This window comes from Brienomyrus brachyistius, chromosome 11 (assembly GCF_023856365.1).
Source record: "Brienomyrus brachyistius isolate T26 chromosome 11, BBRACH_0.4, whole genome shotgun sequence".
NCBI classification, from domain to species: domain Eukaryota; kingdom Metazoa; phylum Chordata; class Actinopteri; order Osteoglossiformes; family Mormyridae; genus Brienomyrus; species Brienomyrus brachyistius.
In genome coordinates, this window is record NC_064543.1 from 26,541,327 (window position 1) to 26,550,007 (window position 8,681).

Genomic DNA, 8,681 nt, shown 5'->3' on the forward strand with positions numbered 1-8,681 from the left:
TGCTAGCGTGTTTAAGTCTAAACCCATAGGTAAATGGACTGTTATGGAAGTGCAAGAGGCCATTGATGAGAACCCGAGAGGAGCTCATTCAAAAAAGCCCTTCAAGTATGTCTAAACCCTGTGCATTCCAAGTGGCCACAGCAATGTCTGTTGCTGACTCTCCAGTCACTGATAATGGTGAGTGTGTCTGTGCCAGTGTGGCACAGTGTGCTCCAGCCAAGTTAGGCGAGGCCAAATTGGGTGAAGGTGCTGCTGCAGAGTCTGGTACGCTGGAGCGTGTTCTCGACATATTGGAAAGGGTGCTTGAGCGAACCAGCCAGTCTCCTGCAGTCATTCCAGCCAGGTTCCAGCCTCCCTCATGGGAGTAGCACACCCTTTGTCAAGTGTGCGATGACAAGTCTCATTCCATACGCACACACTGTATGAAGGAGAAACGATGTCTCAACTGCTTTGAAGTAGGTCATCAGCGAAGAGAATGACATAGAGCATCTGGCCCCACTGCCCACCCAACCAGCAATTCACGGAACCAGGGAAACTAAGTCACTTGCATCTGAGAGGGGACTATATGAGTATACAAATCGAAACCCTCAGAATAGATGACAATAAAAAGTTTGAAGAAATTGTTGCTGCCGCTTCCACCCACGCAACAGGGTTGTTCCAGAATGTAATGAAGTTGGAAAAAGTAGACAGTCTCTTCTATGTGGATGTTTCTGTAGAGAGTAAGATCTCTCTACACGCTTTGCTGGACAGTGGGTCCATGGCATGCACTATGAGCGAAGAGGCTGAACAGAGGCTGCTGGATGCGGAGTTAGTTTCAAAGCAAAGTACAGTTCCTACAGATGTTGTTCTTGTGGGCTGTGGTGGCGTCTAAGTGCATGCCAAGCATGTATATGATGTAAATATGGAGGTGTATGGCCATGCAGTACCCACATTAGTTGTACCTGAGCAGCAGGACGAGCTGATTTTAGGCACAAATGTCATGAAATACCTGCGGAGTCCAATGAAACAGATGCTGTCTTTCTAGTGCTGTGTCACCCAGCCTGAGCCACCAGAAATCCTGGAGATCTCACAATTCTTGAACATGTTGTCCGGTCTCAGTCGGTGGAGGGGGGGCAAAATACTTGAGGTCTTGAATTTTTCCGATACTAGCTCAAAAAGGACCCAGGCTATGAATACCATCTATCTGAATACTCTGTTGAGAAAGTGCAACAATTTTTTTTTTTTTGTGCACACACATATACACAAGGAAAAGAGCTGAGTAAGAATACAGAGTACTACTTCAGGTATTTCTGAAAAAGGAAAGTTTTGAGTTGTTGCTTGAAGACAGCCAAGGTTTCCGCTGTTCGGACATTAAGGGGGAGTTCATTCCACCAACTAGGCGCCAGGACAGAGAAGAGCCACTAAGAGCCACATCATTGAACCACTAATAGCCAAGACGCACAAGAAAGATGTGATCGTTGGCAGAGTCACAGCCACCATGACGGGATAGATTGGTGCCAGTTAAGGTTTTGAACCCAAGCCACTTCCCCATAATCCTGAAACGAAACACAAAGCTAGCTGACGTCAATCCATGTGTGGCCATAGAAGACCTTGACGTGAGCATCAAGCAACCATTCAGTGAGACAGCCAAGGTACAGAACCAAGTGGTGCAAGCCAGTGCAGTGGTTGCCTCCAGAGTTCCCTTGAATTCTAGCATCAGTAATAGCTTACAACAAATGGGGTTGGGAGATTTGGATATTGATTCGTGTGAGGTGTCGTCTTATTGGCGGACTCAGCTGCTGTAGTTGATTAGAAGTTGCCTTACAGGCGTGTACCCCCAGGACACTACAAGAAACTTCGAAAGGTGCTGACAGAGATGGAGGAACAAGAGATCATCAGGATATCTAAGAGTGAGTGGGCATCTCCCCTGGTGCTTGTATGGAAGAACAGTGGTGACCTCCGTGTTTGTGTTGATTATTGTCGGCTGAAGAATGTTGATGGCAATGTCTCGCCAAGGTCCATCAGGTAGTGGTGTCCATCAGGTTCTGGTGGGTCAGGTCTTGCCACTCTTTGGCAGCCACAGAAAGTCCTGCAATATCTCTCAGCTGCTCTATTCATGCCAAGCCATCACACCAGTTCTGAGATGCTGTTTCATTCCCACTATAATCAGATGTTCCTCATACGCTAATGCAAGTGCTCATGTTGTTGGGGCCTGTGGAGGCACTATATGTGTGCCTCAGAGAACCAGGTATCATATTCTGCATAGCTCATTTGCAACAATTGCTTAGTGTTTACATTCCTCAAAATGTAAATGTGCTATTACCCTACGTACCTCATGCAGCTTTGGGTCAGTAGCTGTCTCGTGCACTCGGTCAGTGTTGTGTTTACTGCCAGAAATCTAACTTATTCTTCTGCCCCATCCTCCTGTTCCACCTGCTTTGCTGCTTATACCTGTAATTGTGACAGCGGTTCAGCAATGTTGTTTTTTCCTGTGACGTAGATCACATTGAATTCGTATGGTTGTAGCCTCAGAACCCAGCACTCTATCCATGCACACGGTTTGGGTCTGGGGCCAGAGATTACTTCCAGTGGTTTATGGTCTGTGACCAGGTAAAATTTTCTATTGTGGAGGTATGGGTGCAGCCTCTCACAGGCCCATACCAGACCCAAAGCTTCTCTCTCCATCTGTCTCCTCTCACAATCAGTTAGGCTATGACTCACCTAGCATACAAGAACATTAACATCCTTTTGCCTTTGTATAAGTACTGTACCCAACCTGACTGGACTCACATCAAGTATTACATGTGTAAAATATGCTAGAATTGTAGCTCTGGCTACCTCTGTTTTCAGTGCACTGAAAGCATTCTTCTGTTCTGGCCCAAATTTGAAGGGCATGTCCTTCCTTGTCAGGCATTATAGTGGCTGTGACAGTGTCGCAAACTGTGGGATAAATCTGCTGCTGTAACAGAAAAGCCCAAGGAAGCTCCTCACCTATTTGGGATTCTCTGGCTCCCGTGCCTCTGTTACAACTTACACTCTCTCCTCAGTCGATCCAGCACCTTTCTCTGATAATAGGATCCCCATGAAAATCACTGTGTTGAACTGGCACTTTTCTAGGTTCAGTGTTAGTTCCGTCTCTCTGAGCTTTGCCATGACTGCATGCAGTATATTGTCATGATTCTCTTGGTCATACGCATGTATGGTCATACCATCTGAAAAGATTCTCAGCACCTTCAATCTCAGCTCGGTCATCGGCTATCTCTGCTAGTACTGTTTGCTGGTTGAAGATACCCCAAACAGTGCCCTCTTATATCTGTACACTCTGTGGTGTGTTGGAAATGTGATGATGTCACATGACTCATAGTTAGCTCAAGCAGGTATAAAAATGATTAAAACTAAATATAAAAGTAAAATTACATAAAACAAATTAACCTGCACTTTACCTTTAAAAAGAATCATGGATGGTGTGAGGGAGACGAGAGAGAGGAGAAGAGGAGTCTTACTGTCTGGGTCAGTAAGAAGTTTGCAACTTACCTGTACAGACTAGACTGCTTCACACCCCACACAGATCACAAACTCCTGGTAACCCTGATAAATAACAAGGATCTGACTGCTGTGCCTTTGAGACGCGAGAGACTTAGCAAAGACCAGTCCCAGAGACAGGGTCATTCCTAAATTTTAATTTAAAAGATTATATAGTTGACACATAGCTTGTGTTAGAAATTAAAGTGTCTATAGAAATTAATAATACATTTCACAATCGAGTTAAGCAATTAACATTGATACATTGATTGGAACAAACATTGATAGAAATGGGATTTGGAGAAGCATTAGCTTCTTGGATTAGGACACTTTATAAAGACCCTAGATCAAAAGTCAGAGTTAATGGATGGTGTTTTGATGCATTTAAGGTGGAAAGAGGTGTAAGACAGGGGGATTCACTGTCACCTATTCTCTTTGCGCTGAGCATTGAGCCCCTAGCAGAAAGAATACGACAAGATACACAAATATAAGGAATAACAGATGAAGAAGGAACCATGCACAAGATAGCTCTTTTCGCGGACGATATTTTGCTTTTTATAAAAAACCCACTTCTTCCCATTCCTGCACTTAAGCAGCGCTTATACAAATATGGTTCAATCTCAGGATATAAAATTAATGAACAAAAATCAAAGGCAATGATGATATCAGGGACTTGGCCTATACAATTAAATGATAGTATCTCCTTTCGCTGGCCCAGACAAGGATTTAGATACCTGGGAATTACTCTCACTGCAAATTCCAAACAATTATTTGATGCTAATTACAAGAAGATAATTGGAGAAATAAAAAATGATATAACACGATGGGAGATCCTTCCTCTCTCCTTGCTTGGAAGGGATGAGGCAGTTAGAATGAATCTCCTGCTGTGACTCTTGTTTTTATTTCAATCCTTACCTGTAAGACAACCTGTTTCCACCTTCAATATGTTAAACAAACTAATTTCTACATTCATTTGGCAAAAAAAGACCAAGGATAAGACTTAAAACTCAAAAGAAAGGGGAGGCTGGGCAAATCTTAGATATTATTATTGGGCCGCACAATTAAATGCGGTGGTGACATGGATTACAAATGACCAGGAATCTGGGGGGGGTCCAGATAGAACAGCATACAGCTAAGGGCGTACCCTTATCAACACTGCCTTTCCTTAATGTGAAATCTGTTTCTAAACTTAAAATCAAAAATGAATGGAGAAACCCTAAAGGTTTGGACAATGGTAAGGAAAAAACTGGAGGGCCCACTATCAGTTTCAAGGGCCATGACAATAGCGGGCAATATAGAATTTCCTCCTGCTATGTGGGACAGCGGGTTTAAAAGGTGGGTTAACAGAGGTCTTAATACAGTGAATTCACTATTTAATGGGACAGAGTTTAAGTCATTTAGCCAACTTCAGGAACAATTTCAGCTCCCATCTAAAGACCTATATAGATATTTTCAAATAAGGCACTATATCACAAATCATAAAGAAAAAGAAATGGTTAGTAAAAATCCAAAAAGTATAACAGATTATTTTACTGGCATTGTGGAGAAACATCTTCCAACTAAAAACATATCATATGTACAAAAGACTGATAAATGGAACCATAGAAAATACCAGAAATATTGAAGAAAAATGGGAACTTGAATTAAATGTTGTAATTACAGATGACTTGTGGGAAGAGTTGTGTATAAATTGCCATAAAGGAATTAATAGCCAACTATGGAGAGAATGACAGCAAGTCTACAACTGAAAATGGACACTTTTGAACAAAGGTGGAATTGTGCAACTCAATATTTATGTGACTGATTAAGAAACATGGGCTATTGTAACAAAACCATTACCATAATAGAATATTAAAAATGTTTTTGCCTCTTTAAGATGGAAAATGTACAAACCTCATTTTCGGTATGATTATCTGGTGCCGACACTTTATTTTATTTGACTGTATAAGCACTTACTTAACTCCGTGCCTGCCTTCCATCCTAACCACAAGACGGTACAATGCTTTATATACATTGGTAACAAGGAGTGCACGAGAGGCAGGTGTGGGCCGTAACAATTAACTCATAACAAGGAATGGTAAACGGCTGGAATAAATGCCAACGAAAGGGCACAGGATGGCCAGCGGTGCCAAACAGGAACACGACGGGTTGATTGAGATAGCTCTTGAAAGAACCCTGCCAAGGCGCCTACTCTGGGCATGAGAGGTAGCAATGGAACCAGGAAAACAACATACCAGACAGGACTGGGTACATGGGACCAGGAAGACAGGACACCAGACTGGACCAGGCTGATGGGAGTAGGGAAGCAACACATGAGATGCTGAGCATCATTGCAACCAGGAGAACAGGACTGATGAGGGTAGGAATAGAATCCAGAGGGAAAACGGAACAGAAAGACAGAACACTGGTCTTCAGAAAAGGGCTGACAAAAGGGAAATCATGACAGAGGAGAGGCAAAGGGAATCCCACAAGGGGAAACAAATTGACACTGGGACCGGAACTTGGGCATGACACTGGGAGGCGGAAAGTGGTTGGAGTGTGCCTGGAGACTTGATGATCTGACCAAAGTCTGGGGAGTGGTGGTCACAGCAGGCTTGGCTGAGATGGTTGGCTGGGATGAGCTGAGGTCCGGATGTACTGAGGTATCCATGGATGGGGTGGAGGGATGAGTGGTTGCCTCCCAGAAGTACCACCACCCACTGAATGAGCCTTTTTTCGAAAATGGAGGTCTGGATGGAGCACAAAATTTTAATTGCAGTCATGAAATGCTAAAAGGGTTGATGTGTCACTTTATGGTTTCGGACTTTATCAATGATCGTAAGTGTCATGCCCGGCTCGTCCAATCCTCGTGTGTGCCACGCCCCCTGATTATCCACGTGTGCTTCCCTGATCTTGCCCAGCTGTGTCTGATTATTTTCGCCCAGTCCTGTCTATTTCAGTCCATGTCTTGCCTTGGTTTTCGTCCGTCATTGATGTTTGTTAACGTGAGTAGATGGTTCCTGATCTCCATTGCCCTGATGCCTTCATTAAATCCCCGTTTTCCCTGTATTTCGCCCCCTTGCCTGCTTGCCTGCCTGTTCGCCTTACCAGCGATCCTGACAGAATGACGGACCTATCAAAGAAAGCATCTGCCGGGACCGAGGAGGAGTCCCATGGTCTCGTCGACCAGGTGCTATTTTGGTTCACCCAGCCCGGCGTCCAAGAAGATCCCCGGGCGTGGGAGCTGGTGAGCCATAGCTGGGAGATCCTGGACAGGCTATCCCTCAAGGAGGACGCACACCTTGCGGAGGAGGTGTGCGAGAACCTCCAGCAGCTGGCCCAGCACATGACGGAGCGGAGGGTCGCGCCGTGAGTCGCGGGGACTGTCCTCCCGCCATCAGTGCTTACCGATCACCCGGGAGGTCACCAGCGCCGTTAAGCTGCCTGCACGGGCGGCTCCCCCCTCCATGGAAGCGCACCCCATAGCCGCGGAACTACCGCCGCCCCTAGAGCTGCTAGGGACGCTATCCCGCGGGTTCCCTGGGCTATTAAGGGGGCAACGCCCGTCCAGCCAGCGCCTGTTCTGCCGGCCCCGCAGAAGGTCCCGGCTACGTCCACGGCCATCGCCAATCAATTCTTCAACCTCCAGGGAACCAGCCACACAAGGCTTCCTGGAGGGGGACCAGGTCGCCGCGCAGCTGCGGCTTGACTTTGCCACGTTCTCTCCCGCCTCTCCTCGGGGTGAATTAGCGGAGGACCTAAGGAGGCTTCTCCTATTACGGAGAGCCCCGCCTCCGCCTGCGGCACCCGCGCCCGAGCAGCCGCCTCCACCTGCGGCACCTGCGCTCGAGCAGCCGCCTGCGGCTCCTGCGCCCAAGCAGCCGCCTCCTCTGCCTGTGGCTCCTGCGCCCGAGCAGCCGCCTCCTCTGCCTGCAGCTCCTGCACCCGAGCAGCCGCCTCCACCTGCAGCACCCGCGCTCGAGCAGCCGCCTGCGGCTCCTGCGCCCAAGCAGCCGCCTCCTCTGCCTGCGGCTCCTGCGCTCGAGCAGCCGCCTCCTCTGCCTGCAGCTCCTGCGCCCGAGCAGCCGCCTCTGCCTGCAGCTCCTGCGCCCACGCCCAAGGCGCTCCCTCTGCCTGCAGCTCCTGCGCCCATGCCCGAGGCACTCCCTCTGCCTGCAGCTCCTGCGCCCATGCCCGAGGCGCTCCCTCTGCCTGCAGCTCCTGCACTCACGCTCGAGGTGCTTCCATCCGTCCTGCCGCTTTCTGCAGCTATGCCCGAGGTTCCTCTGCCTCCGCCTGCGGCCCCGTCCGCACTTATGACTGTAACCCCTGTGACTCCTATCCCTGAGCTGACTCCAACCCCTCCAGCTCCTGCCCCTCCACTACTACAACAGTGAGGTCGGCCTTAAGGCTGAGCCAAGAGTTTCACTTGTTCCTGGAGCTGAGTACCTAAGTTTGTTGGTCATTCCCCTGCATTCTTCTGAGCTTCCTTACTTTGACAATTAAAGCTACATTGTATAGAAGACATAGAGCATGGCATATTATGGGCAAAGAAGTTATTATTATAAGGCGATGTTTTATGTTTTTAAGTTACAGCAAAGGCACATGCAGGAGTCAAGCAAGGCGATGGCTTTTGATGGTATGTTCTCTATGACAGCAAACAGAAGCCGTGAGAGTGATGACGTGGCGTGAAAAGACTATTCACCCAGTGAGTCCAGTTTAACAGTCTGCTACAGAAACCACACTGTCAAGCACTCTGACGTGTGAGTGGACATGAGCGCCTACATTGTTTTACTGGAGTAACTGAATGCTGCATTAAAAAAAAATGCATGATTGCTCTGGTGTCACAGCATGCTAAACACCACTTCGGAGCTAGCAGTAAGATCTGCTAATGCCAGCAGTGAGAAGGACTGGAATATTAATAAATGATACACTACAGGATATTCATATACACATTATGGAATAAGTATGTCATAAGATAAATAAGTGTATGTTATAGACTTATTTATATGTATGTTATTTTTGTATAGAATTCAGTTCAAAATCATAATTCAATGTGAGACATAACAGGGAATTGCTGGAATTAAATGAGGATTGCTAAAAAAATAATTGGTTGCACTGTGATTTTTACTTCATGCCTCAAACTGCATTTGAGATGACTGGCAGGAAATTGAAAGGCTCATTTATTTGCCCTATTGGAT